Source organism: Marmota monax, unplaced genomic scaffold (assembly GCF_021218885.2).
Source record: "Marmota monax isolate L192 unplaced genomic scaffold, Marmota_monax_Labrador192_F-V1.1 WCK01_AAM20220418_F8-fsc00005, whole genome shotgun sequence".
In the NCBI taxonomy this organism is placed as follows: domain Eukaryota; kingdom Metazoa; phylum Chordata; class Mammalia; order Rodentia; family Sciuridae; genus Marmota; species Marmota monax.
Genome location: NW_026692254.1, coordinates 9,884,798 through 9,905,112, shown reverse-complemented (window position 1 = coordinate 9,905,112; position 20,315 = coordinate 9,884,798).

Below are 20,315 nucleotides of genomic sequence, written 5' to 3'. Positions count from 1 at the left end.
CATAGAACAATAATCATGGACATTATTAAACTCATTGTTTTTCTGCTGTAGTTTGGATCTGGATTATCTCCCAAAGGCTCATGTGTTAAAGGCTTGGTGCACAGTCTGTAGTGCTATGGGGAGGTAGTAGAAGTTTTAAGGGGTGGGGCCAGGTGGGAGGAAGTGAAGTGTTTGGAGGCGTACCCTTGGAGGAGATTGCGAGATGTTAGAATATTTTTCTTTTTTTCTTTTGCTTCTGGTCATGATGAATACGCTTCCTCCACCACTTGCTGCTGACATGATGTACCATGCTACCACAGGCCCAAAGCAATGAGACCAGTTGTCATGGATTGACACCTCCAAAATTGTGAACCAAAATAAACCCTTCCTCTTAATAAGTTAATTATCTTAAGTTACAGGAATGGAAAGCTGACTCATAGAATATCTAACCAAGAAACTGTGGCAGTATGGTGCTGCTTTTTAAAGACACACATTTCAAAGTAGGGAAATAATATGGGCTTTGGAAATAATCAGAGAAATGGTAACATCTGAGCTGAATCAGCAAGATGGTGGTTTACAACTTCTCCTCTGTCCACCTGTCCCCTTCTCTATAAAATACAAAGCAGTGTTGGAGTAGGGTTAAAAATAACCTGGCATAAGGAAAATTCTCAGCAAGTGGTAGTTACTTTTCTAAACAATAGGTGATTTCAATAAAAATGACTATGGCTCACATTTTTTAATGACAATAAGATGGATATGGCTGTTTTTTTTTTCCTGCAGTGATTTTGTTGTGATACCATTGCCTCAGGAAAAGTAGAGATCTTTTGCTTCCAAGCATGTATTATTTATTTTAGACCATGAAGTAAATCAAGACTCTCTAGTTTTTATCACGATTTCTTACTAAATGTGGTAAAGTCCCAAATTCTTCTGTCCACTAAATATTTCCCAAGTTGTATTTTTTTTTATGAATGTGGGCAATACGTTTAATAGGTCTATCCTACTTGGTTCCTGTTCAACCTAGTTTTTTTTTGGGGGGGGGAAGGTGTTTGCTGGAGTATTCAACACAAGAGAGCTTTACCATTGAGCTATATCCTCAGTTATTTAATTTTTTTTTTGAAACAGGGTCTTACTAAGTTGCTAAGGATCTAACTTGCAATTCTCCTGCCTTAGCCTCCTGAATCCCTTGGATTACCTGGGGTTTTTAAAGGCCAAACTTGTTGCTGTATTCTGCTGGCATCATTTTATCAAAATATTAAATATTTATTTTACAGATGATGAATAGTTTTGAAGATAAAAAATAAAGAGGAAAACAGCTCATTGAATGATCTTAGATGGTTAGTTTTCAGGGTGTGGTTTGCACATTCTACCTCAGAATATTGCAAGCCTCATTTGACAGAATAGAAGAGCTGTACATTCATGTCGAGGACTGACCCTTTTCTGAGATTGTTCCAAATCAGTGGCCTCAATTCCAAAAAGAGAAGAGACTTGGGAGTTGGTTCCTAATGGTCAGCAAAACCAATTTCCTTTTATGAAATGACCTCACCTCTGCAATGAGAGACACTTGCAGGCTCTGAAATTCCCTCTCACTCTGAAGATGACACATAGCTAGTACTGTTGACCCTCTGCATCTGTGGTTTTCCACATCCGCAAATTCAACCAACCAAAGGTTGAAAATATTCTGACAAAAAAAAAAAAGCATCACTACTGAAAATGCACAGAACTTTTTCTTTATTCCCTGAACAATTGAAGGATAACAACTATTTACGTAGCACTTATAATGTATTAGGAACTGTAAGTAATTAGAAATAAGTCAAAGTATGTGGGATATTCTATGCAAATATTCTTCCATTTTATATAAAGAACTTGAGTATCCATGGATTTTGGTACCTGTAGGGATCCTGGAACTAATCCCCCTGGGATAGGGAGAGAGGATGGTAGTTGCTTTATATATCTTGCATTAGGCCTTTGACTAAAAACAATAAAAATCTCATTTACAGAAGAAAACAGTGTTCACAGGGGAGGAGAACCATATGCTCTAGTGTAGTCAATAAAAGAGGTTGGATTAGAAAGAACAAGGAGATCTGGGGTAAGGATGGCACAGGACATCACTGCTTCCTTGCTGAAGAGCCCAAGGTAGGACACTCTTGATTTGAGGATCCAATGTTCGGTGAGGAACCCTCTCATTTCAGGGAAATTGACAGAAAAGACATTAAAACACCACAAAGAGGCTGGCTAAGCTCTATCCACTAGGACTTGAATGGCCATCTCTGTGTGACCATTGCATTTTGTCTACTCTTTAACTCCTAAAAAGCCAGTGTTGATAATGCTCCTTGAACAGGGCTTTCAAAGTGTGGTTTACACAGCCCATTTCAGAATGTTGAGATTCTCAGTTGACAAAATGAAAAACTCTGAGTTCATGCTGAGGACTGATCCTCTTCTGAGACTGTTCCAAATTAGAGGCCTCAACCCCAAATAAGGACAGCAGGTACAGATAGTAAAGACCCAATCCAGAAGGAGGAGATTCATAATCCCAGACCCATAATCGAAGGCCCTCTTTCCACCTGGATGATGATGGTGATGTCTGGACTTCAGGCAGTCACCATGGTGGTAAGCAGTAGTTGGTCTGCCAACAGACATTGTCAAATGCCTTCTGTTTGCTTGCCTGTAGAGAGCTGAAAATAATCAAAGAAACATAAACAAACAACATTCCCCAGCATCTTTGGCAGCTAGGAGGCTTCTTCTGATTCAGTTCTGGTCAATAAGAGACAAATTTAAAGTCTGCTAAAGACTTTCTGGGAGGAAAATTCTTCCCCAAGGAGTGGAGAGAGGTGAGGTAGGTAGGTGCTATGCTCTTGCTCCCTCTCATTCTACTTCCTGTCTCTGAACAGGCTTCCTGGAGCTGATCTTGAGGCAATAACATATTTGGATGAAAACCCTAAACCTGAGGATGGCATAACAGAAGGATGAAAAGAATCTGGATCATTGGTGACACCATGTCACCTTTGGGGAACTGAACAACCCCTCTCTTACAAATGTCTCATGAAGTGCAGTGAACCAGTCTGGTATTCTTTGAACCACTTTCAGTTGTAAATTCTGTCCCTTGCAGTCAAATAGATCCTATTGAATAAGATATGCCTTAGCTAAAGTTTTCCTTTTAGGAATATGTTGAAAGAATCTAGATCTTTCTTCTCATAAAATATGTGTGAGATATAAAACATATGGAAATTCAGCTTATTATCATCTATGGGTAAGCTCTTTTTCTATAGAAAAAAAATAGATGCAGTTGAAAGTATAATTAGCAATAGAAGAATAAAAACAGCCCTATTCACAAGGGTGCATCTGTAATTAGCAACAATATTTTCTTCCTTACATGTCTAATCATTTTGTGAAAAAGTAGAGTACATAGAAGAGATGGCAAACCATTACATAATCCAGGGATTTTTTTCTTAAATGTCCAGTAAGTAAATATTTTAGTCTTCATCTCAAATATTCAGCTCTGCTGCTATTGAGAACAAAATCAGACACAGACAATACATAAACAGATGAGTTTAGCTGTGTTCCAATGTCATATAATTTATAAAAATAGATGGTAGGCTAGTTGACTGACTCCAGAGATATATTCTAGAAAAGAGAAGTCAACAGACATCTGTCAAGTGTTCGCCATCCTCAAAATTTGTACATAGCAATTCCATAAAATAGACAAGATTCAGACAATAAATAAATCACCCAACATTACCTGCTAGGAAAAGTACAGAACTACACTTCAAACTCAAAGCTCTAAGCATGTAGCACAGTTTTTGTTTATTTTTTGATACTGGAGATTGAACCCAGGGGCACCTTACCACTGAGCAACATCCTCAACCTTTTGCGTTTTTTATGCTGAGCCATTATCTTATTAAGTTGCTCAGGGCCTCATTAATGACTGAGGCTGGCCTTGAACTTGTGATTCTCCAGGTTCAGCCTCCTGAGTTGCTGGGATTATAAGCATGTGCCATGAATCCAGCCTGTGGCATATTTTATGCCTGTTTTGGAGAATTCATGTTCTCTTATTCCTCCAAGTGAAATAATTTGACCAATTAAAAAATTTAGAAGTGTGATTTATATTTTAAAAAGATATATTTTTATGTTTGCCTTTTTTCTACATTCCTGCTAACCAAGTGCTCTTCTTGAGGTGAATATTTTTTCTTTCTTTCTTTTTTTTTTTTTTTCGGTGATGCTGGGGATTATGCCAGGGCCTTGTGCATGTGAGGCAAGCTCTCTACCAATGGAACTATATCCCCAGCCCCACAAGTGCTTTTCTTGAGAACTTTTTTTGTTCTACTGAGGAATTTACAACTGAAAGTGGTTCAAAGAATACCAGACTGGTTCATTGAACTTCATGAGACATTTGTAAGAGAGGGGTTGTTAAGTTCCCCAAAGGTGACATGGTGTCACCAATGTAGGCAGGTGAGGGGGAATGACAGAACTGCATATCTGGTCTGGTTTAAGCAACTGCAAATTTGTATTTGATTGTGGTTTCAAATGTGGTAGAGGTTGTTTCCAGTAGTTGTGCAATGCTCAAAGGAAGCATATGTGTGTGTATACCTGCACCCACACCCATGTACACACACACAAACATAGTAGTTAATAGAATGGATAGAGTACTAACTTATTTGGCCAAAACAATACTGGTGAACAGTTATTTGGTTTATTTCCATTTTCAAACTTCTTATTGTACACCTAGCTGCAGCAAAGTCCTTGTGCATGTATTTTTCTTTCCTAGAAAGAGTGGGTAGGCCCCAATCTCCTTCCATGATGCCATATCCATTATATGCCACAGAGACTTGCAGAATTTCAACTTCTCTCTATTTGGGTGTAGACTGGTAGAGGCCAGACATTAATGTTTATCCTAAGTCCTTTTATTAGCCTCTGACTTTATATTCCTGGGCAAAGAATTATAAGCAATATCTCAAATTAGTAAACTTTGTTATTTTAATTTTAATTTTATTTTATTTTGTTATTTCTCCCACAAATAAAGTCCACTCCCCTCATCCTTTCCTAAGGATGAAAAAAGAGCAAAAGCAAAGTGTTACTATGAGTATCCCGGGGAATTCACCAGTGATAGAGTCCAGGGCAGGAAGACCTTCATGGGAATGAAAAATTCTTCCCCTGGGGGTGTTCTTCCCCTTCTGGAAATGTGGGTAGATTTGCACAGCTTTCCAGAAATGGTGGAAACAAGCAAGAGACACCTGATGTCTGTCTCTGGAGCTTGCTTCTCCAGCCTAGTTCAGTGTGTGTGTGTGTGCATGTGTGTATATGCATATTTTATTTTGCTTAATAAAAGAAAGAAGTGTAGGCTGACTCAATCATGGGGTAATCTACATTTAAAAAGGTTTGCTTCATTTTAATTTCATTTTTATGTATTTTATATGTTTACACACCATGACAAAAAGAAAAATCTGTATGACATGTCTAATCAATGACTGTTAATCAATATTTGAAAGTTTTGCCCATCTAATGGATATTGAGGCTTCACTGCCATTTCCCAGGGTCCATTTTTTTTCCTTTCTGGGAATTGCTTTGTCATATGCTATGAATTTTTTTTCAGGTAGTGTTATTTTTCTTGATTCATATGGTCAAGCTATGATCCCTTTGCCAATTACATACAGTGTTAGCAATGATCTACTTCACAGTGTTTTTTGTTTTATTTTTTTCCTTTAGGAAATTTTTATTATTCTGAAGTCAGATTTATCCCTTATTTTGTTTTATTGCTTCTGGATTTTTATGTGTTGTTTACCAGACTTTTCCCACTCCAATCTCAATCTCTCTCTCTCTCTCTCTCTCTCTCTCTCTCTCTCTCTCTCTCCTCTCTCATTCTCTCTCTCTCTCTCCCCTAAAGCTCCTTCTGTCCCTTCTTCTATCATACAAATTATGCATATATTTGTGTTGTTGATGATCTAGAGAAACACAGAGATTAACATCAAAGCAAAATTAAGTTTTATTGAAAATAATATTGAAATAGAAATGGGTATATTCCAAGATATGGAATCAAGAGGAAAAAATTTGAGGCAAAATTGAAAATGATTACAGAAGATTATTTGAAACAGTAATCTTTGGCTGCAATGATTAATTACAAAAATAACATCAACCCATGGTTGAACAAGCAGGTGCTGAGCAGATGTCATTGTAGAAGTGTTTTTGGCACAAAGTTGTAGTGGCCTTTGAACGAGCTTGTGGTTCTGGCAGTCTCTTGTGATAGTTGCTTTCAGGTGATCCTGCCTGAGAATTCTGTCATAATATCTGGGCCTTATTTATTTATTTTTTGTTAGGTTTGACATAAGTGACTCCATTTTGATTCTGACAACTTTTGCAATCAAACTATCTAACCAAGTGTTTTTTCATTAGTTATTTCAGAATTTATTTTTTATATAATATGAATTAGGAGTATTTTTCTTCAAAATTGTATAGTTTTCTGTTGCTGCCCTAACAAGTTATCAAAAACTTTGTGTCTTAAGTCAATGCAAAGTTACCACTGACAATTCCTGTAGATTAGGAACAAGACTCACTGGAGAAGTCTCACATAAATCTCACTGGACTAAAGTTAAAGTGTTGGCAGAGCTCTGTTCTTGCTTGGAGGGTCTTAGGGAAGGATTTGGTTCTATGTCTTTTCCAGTTTCAAGAAGCTGCCCACATTGCCTGCCTCATGGCCTCCCTCCTCAAAGCCTGCAACATCTATAGAATTTCCTTAACCTTCTTCAAATTCTCTATCACTGACTATAGCCAGGAAGTCTTTTCTTTTAAGCACTCATGTGATTAGTTGGGGTGCTCCTGAATAATGCAGACAAGGTTTTCGCTGTTTCAAGGTTCATAATTTCCTTCTCATCTGCAGAGTTCTTTATGCCATATAAAGTATATATTCTAGTGATTAGAGTGTGGACATCTTTGGAGGCTGATAGGTTTGCCTACTAAAAATGAAGTGTGATTTTCCCAATGGAATCCATCTTTTCAAAATATCCTCTTTATGTCAGATATCAATCTGTTCCTGAACAATCTATTCTCTCTGTTTATCTGTTTATATTGAAGCCACATAGATTCAATTATTATAACTCTACTTGCTGTTATCATATCTGGTGGCCCAAGTATCTCATTAACATTCATATTTTTAAAAATCCCTCACTATTGCTTTGTATTTCCTCTTCCATATTAACTTTATAGACACTTTGCCAAGGTTCATTAAAAAGGAACACAGGATTATGAGACAGATTATTTATATTTACTTATTAAGAGAAATTATATTTCTATGTTATTGGGAGTTCCCTTTCAGAAAGAAATGGCATCTTCTGATTTATGGCATTCTGTAAAGGTTTATGCAGATCTGGTGGGTATGGATTTTTGAACCTACAGTCTGTGCATTTCTTAATCTATTTCTGAATATTTTATCACATTGTTACTCTTTTGACAGTGAGGTCTCTTTGCCTCCACCGCCACCATCACCAGTGAGTACAAGTACAGTTGTGATTTTTATCGACTGAACTGTTATCAACCTCCCTGTTCAATTCCCTTATTAGTTCCAGTGCTTGGTCAGTTGATTCTATTGGAGTTTTTAAGTAGGCAAATATTTGGAGTTAGAATTTCAGAAACACAAATTAAGGCTGTTAATCATTTCCTTTCCATTAAATAGTTTTGCCTTAAGGCTCTTTCATAGTCAGGAGAAAAAGCAGAGATAAATAATTGCTTGAAAGGAATGTGAACACCCCACTCTCAATTCAGGAAAAAAAAAGAATAAGTATCAGGTGGAAAGGGGGAGGCCTGACTAGAAGTTTGTGGGCATCTCCACCTTGGGTGTAGCAGAAGCCTCGTGCTTCCTGATATGGGCCACTTGGGCTACTCGGGGAACTAAGGAACACCCCAAGGAAGAGCCTTTCTGTGAGGTGACTTGTCATAGGTGTATGTCCTCGGGCTTCTTGGTCTTCTTGTTAGGAGCCTGGAATTTTCTTCCGAGCTTAGGACTCTGGTCTGGGAGAGAGTCCTAAACTCCTCTGTGATCTGTAGTGCTCCTCATTCATTCTTTTTGTATTTGTCTCACATTTCTTGGATTTAGTTATGAGAAACACATCATTATTTTGCTAGAAATTATAATATAATACTGATTAGTTTACATATTCAGCTTATCCATGTTACTATAGGTGGTGGCCTCCAATGTCTCAGAAAAGAGAAAATGTCAGCTAAGTGGTCTTGAGAAGGAATAGCTGGACACAAGGGGAGAGGACTGTGCTTTGTATCAGGTCTATACATATCATATACACATGTTGTGTGTGCCTGTATAATGTTAGCAGTATTATTTTATTTATTCATTATTTATATAATATACTTTATAAATATATAATGCTTATTTGTAAATAACTACATAATTTATATATTTATTTATATTAAATACATTTATTTATAATTTTTATCCATAATTTTTTGATTTATAATATTTATAGGCAATGTTTTTTTCTAAATATATAAATTTATTTAGACATGAGTAAATGGCAATCCATATTTATTTATAAATATATATTACTTATTTTAAATGAATACATAATAAATTTGCTTTTTTGTAATAAATACTTTTCTTTATATTTACTTAAGAGTTATAATATTTATTTAATTGATATTTTATATTTGTTCATCATTTATGTATTATATGTGTATTTATATATTATTTTATTTTCTCAACCTCCTTCTTGTTCTCTGAAAGCTCTTTTTGACTTTTTACTCTATTACTTATGGATAAGAGGTCTTCATTATTCTAATTCCTGACAATGCCAAGTGTTTGTAAATTGGTCTTTTCTTATGTCTAATTTCTGTGTGTCCTTTTTGATTCCTTTCTCTGAGCAACTATATTTTATGTTTTATAAATTGCCTTATGTGCAATATAGATTATATTTATATATAAGTATACATAAAATTATGATACATAGTATTATTTTAATATAACATAAATATTAATTACTGTATATATGTATTTTATATTTATAACTATAAATATGTAAATATGTATAACTTTAATACATGAAAGTATTATATGTATCTATTATAACCATATTATAGATATTATGTGTATCTATAATTTGCTAATAGATTTGTTTTACTATTGGTTACTATGTTTGTTATTTCTCTTTTTTCTCCTTTCTTAGCTTTATTGGAGGCAATTAAATTATTAGTTTTTAATTTTATTTAATTAGTATTAAATTATTAGAATTTAATTCTAAACTATCTTTAGTTTAGAAATTATAATATGCACTTTATTTTGCTATAGTTTACATATAATTAACCTTATATAACTTAATATGAAATATTCAAACATTAAAGAATGTTTTTTTAGTTCACATAATTCGTACTTTATATATATATTTGTGTAAAAACATTATAACCTCCAGCATCATGTCATTTTATTTTATTTAAACATTTAAGTATCTTTTAAGGAAACTACAATAATAAAATATATAATCTTGTTATTTCTTGATTTATTTAATATTTCTCATTCTATTTTCCTTCCTGTAGATTAATTTATCTATCTGAAATAATTTCCCTCCAGCCCTAAGAAATTCCCTTAACATTTATTATAGTGAAGGTCTAATGGTGACAGTTTTTCAGCTTTCAATTATTTGTGTATGTTTTTATTTCACTTGTCTTTACAAGAAAGATAGATATTATCTCAGATATTTGTTATAGTGATGGGCAGCTGACTAACACAGTTTTCTTCATGTCATTTTATGGCTTGATAGTTTATTTATTTTTTTAGCACTGAATAATAATATCTAGGTGCCACAGCTTATTTATTTATGTCTACTGAAAGACATCTTGATTGCTTCCAAGTTTTGGCAATTATGAATAAAACAGCTATAATCAACCATGTGGAGGTTTTTGTGTGTACATAAGTTTCAGCTTCTTTGTTTAAATACCAAAGAGCATGATTGCTGAATCATAATGTAAGAGCGTGTTTAGTTTTGTTAAAAACAACCATTGAACTGTTTTCCAGTGTGGCTGTACAGGTTTGCATTCCCACCAAGAGTGAATGAGAGTTCTCAAAATGTTGCAGGAGGGATTGATTGAGTTTGGGGACTGAACCTGAAAGTCTAGAAAACACAGGGTCCACTGGTGATTGAGGGGAGTAAGGATTGGCTCCTCTACTACATGAGTGAAATCCAGAGGAGCTTCCTAAAGGCCAGTGTCCTAGAATGGACCCACAACTGCTGTGCCCATGAGTTGTGCCGATTTAAAATCTTCAGACCAATCACAATTCAAAAAAGAACCAGAAGACCAGCTAAGCCTAAGTCACACCTCCAGGAGTCCCACCTATGGGATTTTTTCTCACACTCCAACAACCCTCCTAACAGGGCTGAGAAGGGAAGATAAGAATCTTTTGAACTCCAATGGAAAAAATTCTTTAAGTTTTCTTTTCTTTTTCTTTTTTTTTTTAAAGAGAGAGGGGAGGGAGAGAGAGAGGGGAGGATTTTTTAATATTTATTTTTCAATTTTCGGTGGACACAACATTCTTATTTTATTTTTATGTGTGCTGAGGATCGAACCCAGAGCCCTGCGCATGCCAGGCAAGTGTGTTACTGCTTGAGCCACATCCCCAGCCCTCTTTAACTTTTCATTGAAATCTTTTTTTTTCTTTTTTCTCTTCTCTGTTCACTTATGACCTGAATTGTTCATAGACACTCATACATATTCACATCTGTTTCTTTTTTCTCATTTCTAGCATATTCTGAAGGCAGTTATTTTTCATGGATCAGTATTTTGAGGACTAGGATGTTTGATTAATATATTTTTGTTTTGTTCTTGTATTCTTTTACTTTTATTTTTTAAAATTTTTTCTCTCGTATTTATTTTCCTTGATTCTCTTTCTCTCTTTTCCTCTGCTAACAGCCAATCTCTACTGATCTCTTTTCACTCTTCCTTTGTAGTTTACTTCTATTTTCTCTTCTCCTTCCTTGTAGTCATCACATTCTACATCATTTCTGTTCTATTCCCTGTTCACCACTCAAAATTTTAAAACTTTTTGTAAACTTGCTATTTTTACTGTGGTCAATAATTGATCATATCATTTTGGTTTATTATAACAATTAACATTGTAGATGCCACAACAGGAATCATTTGGTTTAATGCTGTAAACTGTTTGCTTTGGTTGTTGTTATTTTTCTGTCTCCCCCTAAACTGTAAGGAATAAGAAACCTTAAGGACACTATAAGTCCACAGGGAAGAAACTCTACTGCTTCAAATCCATACTATTAGATGGGTAAACACACAAACAACATGAAAAAGCAAGGAAAAAACTTGCCCCAAACCAAAATATATCAGTAACAGAATCTATTGACATCACAGCAGAAGAAATGTCAAAGAAGAAGATTAGAATATTCATAGTAAAACTGATCTGCGAGGTAAAGGATGATGTAAGGAGTGACACCAAAGAGAAAATACAGGAAGTGAAAGATGAATTCAATAAGATTAATTCTGAAAAAAATAAAGGAAAAATCCTCAAAATGAAGAAATCAATTAACCAAATTAAAAATTCATTAAAAAGCATCACCAGCAGACGAGGCTTCTTGGAAGACAGAGTTTCAGGCAATGAAGACAAAATATATAATCCTGAAAATAACGTCGACTATAAAAAAAGATGTTGAGAGATGTTGAACAGAACTTCCAAGAAATGTTCCACAAAAACATGACAACCAATATATGAAAGTATGACACACTAATCTATCCCAATAAATCTTTAAGTTTTCGTGAAAAAAAAAAAAAAACTTAAGACATATTGGGATAGGTGAATGTGCAGAAATATAAAACAAAGGGACATACAATCTTTTCAATGGAATAATATGTGAAAATTTCCCAAACCTTAAGAATGAAATTGAAAATCAAATACAGGAGGCATAGAGAACCCCAAATATACCAAATTACAACAGATCCATATCAAGGCACATTATTGTGAAAATGCCTAACATACAGAATAAGGATAGAATTTTAAAGGCGTCTAGAGAAAAACTACAAGTCACATTTCATTTAGAGAAAAATCAGTCCAGATCTCAGCTGATTTCTCAACCCAGATCCTTAATGCTAGGAGGTCTTTGGAATAACATATACTAAGCTCTGAAAGAAAATGGATGCCAAACAAAAATACTATATCCAGCAAAATTAATATTCAGAATTGATTAAATAAAAATCTTCCATGATAACCAAAATTTAAAAGAATTCACAAATAGAAAGCCTACTATACTATAAAGCCTACTCCAAAAAATAATTCATGAAGTGAATAAAAGTGAAAACCATCTAATGGAGAAACTATTCTAGAAGAATAGTTAATTAAGGAGAAACTAATTCAAATTAAAAACCAGAAATAAATCAAATGACAGGAAATAAAAATCATTTCTCAACAATAATACTGAATGTAAATGGCCTAAACCCATCAATCAAAAACATAGACTGGAAGATTGGATTAAAAAACAAAACCCAACTATATGCTGTCACCATCAGACTCACCTCATAGGCAAAGACGTCCATAGACCAAAGGAAAAAGGATGGGGAAAAAAAACATCACTCAAATGGTCTCATAAATAAGCAGGGGTTTCTGTTCTCATATCAGATGAAGTGGACTGTAAGCCAAAGTTAGTCACAAGGCACAAAGAAGTTCATTTTATACTGCTTAAAGGAATTATTCTTTAATAAGACATAACAATTGAAGATATTTATTCCCCAAACAATGAAGCATCTACGTATGTCAAACAAACCTTTCTCAATTTCAAGATTCAAATAGACCACGATGCAATAATGCTGGGAACTTCATTTCTTTCTGATCCTTCCTTAGAATTTCTACCTTTCTGGTTACATTTTCCGTCTATTTTTGCAAGCTATATGTTTTATCCATTAAAGTCTTTAGCATGTTAATCACAATTAGTTTTAACTACTTGTTGGGCAATTCTAATATCCCTACTATGTCTGATTCTGATGTTTGCTCTGTTCCTTCAAACTGCCTTTTGCCTTCTAGTATGCCAGTTTTGGTGTTGTTATTGTTGAAAGGTGGAAACAGTGTTACTGAGTAAGAGGAATGCTGATGTAGACTTTTAGTATGACAGTGGTAAGTTGTGAGGGGAATGGAAATATTCTATTGTTCTATAACTGGTATCATTTTTGAGTGACTACATGCCTGTGTACTGTGAACTTTACAACTGTTTTCCAGATTTTTTTCTCCCCTGTTTTCTCATCTAGGTTATAGATAATTTTTAGTTTTTTATATGTCTAGTAATTTTTAATTGCATGCTAGCTATCTTATTATGAATTATATATTAATCAGAATCTAGATTACACTCTTACTTTGAAAGATGTAAAACTGCTTTGTTGTGACAAGCAGTTTAATCCTAATTTAGATGTGGTGTTGACATAGTTACCAAAGGTAACTTTTCACTTTGGTTTGGGGCTACTATGTGATCTTCACATTTATCATCAAGTATGCTCAGACTGTAGTGATAGGATTCTGTGCAAAGGACGAAGGTGATTTGGGTTCAATAGTGTAAAATTTCTAACTAATTTTCTTGAGTGAAAATTCATGCTGCACTTTTCATTTTATAGAATTTACCCGACAATCTCAACAGACTTTGTTATTTCACATTTTTATTAATTGGGCTCTAGAACATAAAAGGCAACAATAGTTCAGAGCACAGCATCAATACGATCATACTTGCTATACAAGAGGAAACACGTCACCTTGAAAATTAAAATGACTTTTTTTTCAATGACACTTTTATCTTTCCTTTGAAATTCATTAAACTATCACACACTATAGAGAAAGATGCCAGTGTAGTCTCCAATTAAGAAATGAAAGCACAGAGTAATTCAAAGCTTTCTTTATAAAATTCAGAACTAAGAAGTCCTGCAAGTGAAAAGTAGGCAGGAGTAAGTAGTGACACAGAATTTATATGATATTTCCATTTCTGGGATCAACAACAGCAGCAAAAGGTGAAGCAAAACAAACAGCAGAAAACTGCACCTGTAAATGCTACCAGTGTACTAGAGGGAGCATTTCTAACAAACTGAACACTCTAGCTCATGCTGAAGGGGAATCTTGATGGCTAGAGAGATTACGCACAGAAAATGTATTGCTCTCCAAAGATTTCTACAGAATATAGTTACTCAGTTCTGTGGACTTCATTCTGCACATTATACCTGCATCCTGAACAAATAAATTAAATAATACCTTCTTCATTACCTGATTTCTAGAGAGCCCAACACCCTGTTAGTAGACCTTTTGCTGTTATGGAGAAGTTGGTATGAAAATAAGGGCAACTATTTTATCAGGACTATTTCTTCTTCTCCTTCTCCTTCTCCTTCTCCTTCTCCTTCTCCTCCTCCCCCTCCCCCTCCCCCTCCCCCTCCCCCTCCCCCTCCTCCTCCTCCTCCTCCTCCTCCTCCTCCTTCTTCTGTATTGGGGATTGAAAACAGGGGCACTTAACCAACAAGCAACTTTCCCCAGCCCTTTTTATATTTTATTTAGAGAAAGGGTCTCACTAAGTTTCTTGGTGCCTTGATAAGTTGTTAAGGCTGGCTTTGAACTCCTGATTCTTCTGCCTCAGCTTCCCAACCCACTGGGATTCCCATGCCCATCTCTCATGAATATTTATTATCATAGAATTTAAACACTTATATTAGGATAACTTAAGGAAATCCCTTTGCTTATGGCAAGATACTAGGTGAAACTCAAAAAGAGTGGAGAACAAAAAAAATTAATTTATGATCCAAGTTTCTAATTTGTTAGGAGTATAGCTTTGTCAAACTCATTTCACAGTTTTGAGCCTCAGTTTTACAAATGTTTAAAAGGGTTAAAAATACTACCCTTAACCCATCATATTGCCTGGAATGTAACAAGTGATCACTAAAAATTAGCTGACATAAATATTTATTGAGGCTTGGTGCTATAACAGATCCACACATTTTCTTTTTCTGGGCACAGAGGAAGGCTTTGCTCTTCTGCCTCCTTTAGTTGAGTTGGGTTTAAGTCACTGACTTCAGACCAATGGCTTTTGAGCAGAAGCAATTTGAGTCCTTCTAGAGCTGAGTGGCTGCACAATCTCCACTGTAATTCTTCAGGTATTCTGTTCTGTCCTGGGGCCCACATGCTCCAGGTGGTGCAGCTACAGATGAAGAATGACTACCCATCCCTCATCCAATGATTACATGGCTAATCCACTGACATTATGGGACTCATTACTACAAAAAAGCCTATCGTATCCTGCCCCAAATCACTATCTTCTAAGTAATTCTGAGAATTAAAAGTGGCAATGCATTTGAAAGTCATCTGGAAACTCTCTGGCACTGCTTAAAGTGATAAAGTCAATATATTTAAATTAAGTTGTATTCCCATGGAACACATTCCTTTGAGTTGGGAAACCTAACCTAGTACAACATATGTAAAAGACATCTCATGGGAACTCTGCACTGAAAACACAGTTAATTGTTACCTGGAGAGTCAGAGTTGTGAATATCTCTAAATACTTCAAAGCATACAAAAAATACATCATAATGATTCATCATTATGATTTTGGAGATGGCTTTATTATTACTCTCTAGAGTAATGACAGTTTTCAAAGGCCTTGTCTGACCTTGCCTGGAAAACAAGCTTTTGTGGGAAAAGGAGGACATGTGCCATCTACATATTAGATTTAAAAATGTGACAAAAGTTCAGTTAGATAGGAGGAATAAGTTCAAGAGCTGTATTCTACAACAAGGTGACTATAGTTAATCACAGTGTATTGTATTCTTGAAAATAGCTGAAAGCAGATTTTACATCTTCTCACCATTTGAAATGGGAAGTATGAGCGGTAATGCATATGTTAATTAACTGAGCCATTTCACAATGTCTACACATTTCAAAACACCATGTTGTGCATGATAAATACATTCATTTTTTTTTTCAATTAAAATAAAAATCATAAAGAATCTTACAGGATAACTCTTAAAGAGGAGGAAAAGCCCTTACTTAATTCATTAAAACAAGGAAAGCTAAATTGAACCCTTTAGTTTCTTTTTATAAATGATTCCTTTGCAGCAAAGCAAATAGATATTGCTGGCTACATAGTCCTTATTAGAATTGTAAGATAATAGCATTGCCTTTTATTCTTAGTCTGGGGCTCACAGTTGTGGACAGGATCCCTTTCCTTATCGCTCACATGCAATTCATTTGATTTTCCTCTCCTCCTAATTCTTGCTTAGAATCAAGTGTTCTGTTTTTTGACTTCTGATCTGAGTATATCTCCTATTTCTAATGAAAGACATTAAGATGATCACAGTGTCCTCACAGCATGTTTGCCAAGATTTTTGTTTGTTGTTCATTTGCCAACTTTGAATTTAAAAAAAAAAAAAACCTTCATGGCTAGTAAAAAAGGGAATTTCCCTGGCCTCCATGATAAGGTTAATATAGGAAATGAAACGTAGAGAAGGAAGGAAACAAACAGTAAGATTGATAAATCATTGATCTTATAGAAAATGGTTCTACTCATTTTTACTGTGATGGGTTTGCATTTTTAACTATAGGAGCAAAAAAAAAATCAGTTGAGAAAAGCTTTTGGAACTCATGTTTCATTTATTTAAAATAAGGGTAGGACTAAAAGGACACAGAGGGTGCACATTCCAAGGGAGAGGTTCCAGTGAGAGATCTTTCAAATTCTCACCTCACCAAACATAAGGATAACAGGTCTTTGGTTTAATCCTCAAAGGGCTCTTCTGCGGATCCCCTGGATACCACAGCCTACTACTGGCATGGTCTACTGACCTTGACATCTGTGTTCCCGTATGAAAATTTAATTTCCATCATTTCAAATTTTGCACCAAAAATTGAATGATTTCCATATTATTTCAGAGTTGCATGATTTAAATTTGTATAACCTAAGAGCACATGGTACTGTAAGAAGATGAAAATGAAGGAGTGGGAGAAAGCAATACAGGGAAGGAATGTGTGGTCAAATCTAAGGGCCTCATTAAGAGTGAAGCTCTCTTCCCCCTGCTCAGGGAACAAACCAAGGCTGCCGAAGTATCAGCAATAAGTAGCATTTCTACAGGGTCCCTGGGAGATCCCCAGGTTTGACAGTTCCTTCCTCTAGAAGCACCACAGATCCCTCCAGCTAGAGACCCAGTTCCTAGAGAGCAATTCGCCCATTATTACTTCCTGATGAACCTGCTTCTGAGGTGTAGATATTGTACAATTATTATTATTATTTTAAATATCCTATTGTTGGAGAACAACACACTACAATGAGCTCTTAATAGTCCTCAAGCTGGCTCAGAGGTCTCTATTCCCCCACCCACTTCTCAGGTCAGGTTTCATCTGGAGAAGCATGTTTGAAAGGGGCTGGTTTCAGGATTCTGCATTCCCACATATGTGTTTGTTGTGGAAAAGGGTTCTTTAACCATTGGATTGAATTGATTTTATTGTGACTGGTATGATTTTCCTTTCATATGACCTCAAAGTCCCTCTGTTGAGAGATCGGGGACTCTACTTCTGATGGAAATCCAAGGGATTTGGTCACAGATGTTTCCAGTGGACCTTTCATAGCTACTTCTTCATCCACATCAATAGCTCATGCCCAAGTGTCTGTCCTGTGGCAAGGTGTCCCTCTTACAGGAAACTTGTTTACTCTGGCAGATACCCTGTGCCCTTGTCTGATGTGCATCTGTTTTACTCTCACCAAGATGCCCACCCTCTAGGAGGACCCTAGGAGAGTTAGGCTCAGTTTGTTGTAAGAGACTCAGAGTGAGCAGCACAAGGCATAGGAAGTCACAGATGCATTCTTATTGCGCGTAGATTCCACAGAAAAGCGTGCCCCCAAGGCTAACAGGAACAGGGAAACGGTGCTTCTGGGACATGTACATCAGCCAGGGGGTTGCAAGCAAGAGAAGGGGAACTATCGCTGCAAGCCTGTTTTGAGGTCAAGTTGTTACTCAGCAGTTTCCAGCAGGGAGACCTAATGAGTGCGTTTGGAGCAAGCAGGCATGAGCTCTGTGGGGTCATACTGTGAATGAGACATGGTAACTGCAGCATATATGTGCTGACCAGTTGAGATATGGGGTCAGTGGGGTCAGCCAATAGATAATAACCCCTAGAGAGGTGTCTCCAGGATTTGGTAATATGTCACATATCTCTATCAACTCCTTGAGGGACCTGGAGGAGGCAGAGAACTGAAAGCTATTCCAAGGGTAACTGAGTTCTGCTTTGGTATGACAGAGTTCAACTTATGTTCAAAATTGATGACAAGGCAAAATAAATTCAGTACATTGACTTTTTGTCAGGAAAACCTCACTTTTTCCAAATCCGAGAGTGTATTTAATGTACACAGTAAACACTAACATCCTTCATCCCCTTTTTCTTCCTTTCTCCTGATCTCCCATTCCAGCCTGCTGATAGATGGGATGTTCATTAAGGATGACAATAAAATCAATTCACACCAGAAAACTGCAATCCCTAAGGGATCACCAATAACATCCAAATCTTAAGCCCCACTTTCTAATCCTGATTCTTTTATCACATCTGGGATCCTCTGAGTGTGCCAGCACATGTGCTTCTGAATACTGTTTTCAGTGCTGTGTCTCCAGTGCCTGCAACAAGGAGAGAGAGAGAGAGAGAGAGAGAGGGAGAGAGAGAGAGAGAGAGAGAGAGAGAGCGCGAGCACACAGGGCAGGCATATTTTCAGTAAGTGCATTGCTATCCTTTATGGGTGAGGCTAGAATCCTTAACTTTTATTTTTCATTTTGCTAACAGTAAAAAAGGAAGAAATCAAGGAGGAAAGAAGGGAAGAATGAATGGAAAGGGGAGAGAGAGAGAAAGGAAGGAGGAAGGAAGGGAAGGGGAGAGAAGGAAGGAAGAAAGGGAGGAACAAAGGAAGGAGGAGGGAAGGAAGAGAAGGGAAGAAAAGAAGGGAGAGAGAAGGAGAGATAAGGAAGGGAGGAAGTAAGGGAGAGAGAGACAAGGAGGAAGGAAGGAAGAAACATCAATTTACAACAAGGAAAATATTTTTTTCAATTTATATTATACTTTCATTCAGAACTTACTGATGCTTAGAGCTCCACCTACTTTGAAACTTTATCTCAGAAATATAATTTTTATTTATTAATTTTACTCACATTTTGAGGCAGGATAATAAAAGACCATAGGGGGGAAAAAACAACTTCAGCCCTCAGTAGACAGCAGGGCCTCCACATCTGCCTGCTACCTACCTGCCAGGGCTGGGGGAAGGTTCACCTTGCTGAGTCACAAGGAGGGAGAAGTGAGGCTCTGGGACAAGTCTCCTTGTGGGGAGGAAGAAACCTCACTTCCAACTAACTTCACTTGCATCACAACATGATACAGTCTACTCCAGAATTGCAGGCTTTGATTTTAGACAAAGATCCAGCATCTTTACCAAGTTGGGTGATGTACCAGCCCAGCTCCCTCTCTTGGTTTGACTCTAGCAGAGACTGAGTCTTCTACCCATTTGGAGGACATACTGACCATCCTTCCAGTCCTCTCTAAGGATGGGCAGAGGCTGTTTACTTGACTTTGTAGAGTCCAGTAAACATGCCCCAAGATCCCAGTGAAGCTTTCCTCAATAGGATGCTATTTTTCCCTTGTTTAGGGAATTTAGTTTACAGGAAAGTCAATCCTGAACGCACAACCAGTGATCTTACGGATGTCCCTGCTCCTAGCTTCTGACTCCTCTTGTTGGCTGAAGGCCTCTATTTCCCCACAGCTCTCTCTCTCCTTGGTTCTGTCCTAGTTAAGTTCAGAAGTTTGCATTATTAGGGCTCAAACCCATATCCTGACACCAGCCCAGTTTTGAACCTGCGGTTCATCCCCTTCCTGGGCCTGTGCTCCATTTCTGTAGTTGTTCCTGCTGTTGTGGTGATGATTCCTCTCAGAAGAGCTGTGCCACCAATAGAGGCATGCCCTTTGTGGTGTTTGCAAAGACATCGCCATCAGTGTGAGGCAGTGAGAACAGATGCTGAGTAGAAGCTGGGCTCCACCAGGTGGAGAGTGGCAGCACTTGGGTCCCTCCTTTAATTCCCCATTGTTTCTGTTCAAGTGCCACTTGCTAGTCACTGGGATCCCATCTGAGGAAGGAGAGTCAGAGTGTGAGTCTTCAAAGGTCAGTAACACAAAAAGGGAACAGATCTGCATGCTTGCCCCCCTTTTCCAGCGTCCCCACCCACCACTGGGGTGAAAGGTGGGGCTAAGTGGATGGAATGCAGCCATGTGAAGCACCATGACAGTGTCTTGCCCTGAGTTTCCTCTGGAGACAATTCATATCTCCAGGTAGGTAGGCATTGCTGGGCCAATACTACAT